This window comes from Arachis hypogaea, chromosome 12, assembly GCF_003086295.3.
Source record: "Arachis hypogaea cultivar Tifrunner chromosome 12, arahy.Tifrunner.gnm2.J5K5, whole genome shotgun sequence".
NCBI classification, from domain to species: Eukaryota; Viridiplantae; Streptophyta; class Magnoliopsida; order Fabales; family Fabaceae; genus Arachis; species Arachis hypogaea.
The window spans coordinates 60,330,808-60,331,628 of record NC_092047.1 but is presented as its reverse complement, the minus strand read 5'-3'; the positions used below and the strand labels follow the sequence as shown (position 1 = coordinate 60,331,628).

The window sequence follows — 821 nt, the reverse complement described above, 5'->3', positions numbered from 1 at the left end:
AAGCTTAGAGTGGATGTTCAGACCTTCAGACAGAAAGAAGATGAATCCCTCTATGAAGCTTGGGAGAGATACAAAGGACTGACCAAAAAGTGTCCTTCTAACATGCTTTCAGAATGGACCATCCTGGATATATTCTATGATGGTCTGTCTGAATCAGCTAAAATGTCATTGGATACCTCTGCAGGTGGATCTATTCACTTAAAGAAAACGCCTGCAGAAGCTCAAGAACTCATTGACATGGTTGCTAATAACCAGTTCATGTACACTTCTGAGAGGAATTCTGTGAGTAATGGGACGCCTATGAAGAAGGGAGTTCTTGAAATTGATACTCTAAATGCCATACTGGCTCAGAATAAAATATTGACTCAGCAAGTTAATATGATTTCTCAGAGTCTGAATGGAATGCAAGCTGCATCCGACAATACTCAAGAGGCATCTTCTGAAGAAGAAGCTTATGATCCTGAAAACCCTGCAATAGCAGAGGTGACTTACATGGGTGAACCTTATGGAAACACCTATAACCCCTCATGGAGAAATCACCCAAATCTCTCATGGAAGGATCAACAAAAGCCTCAACAAGGCTTTAATAATGGTGGAAGAAATAGGTTTAACAATAGTAAACCTTTTTCATCATCCACTCAGCAACAGACAGAGAACTCCGAACAAAATATTTCTAATTTAGCAAACTTAGTCTCTGATCTATCTAAGGCCACTGTGAGTTTTATGAATGAAACAAAGTCTTCCATTAGAAATTTGGAAGCACAAGAGGGCCAGGTGAGTAAGAAGATCACTGAAATCCCTCCTAGTACTCTCCCAAGCAA

General features: G+C 40.0%; 1 non-coding gene across 1 annotated transcript; it reads right to left on the bottom strand.

Annotated features, from left to right (window-relative positions):
- LOC112731949 (small nucleolar RNA R71) lies at nt 1-108 on the bottom strand. Its single transcript, XR_003167696.1, has one exon. It is a non-coding gene; the product is annotated as a small nucleolar RNA R71 (small nucleolar RNA).
- Nucleotides 109-821: the final 713 nt, after the last annotated feature.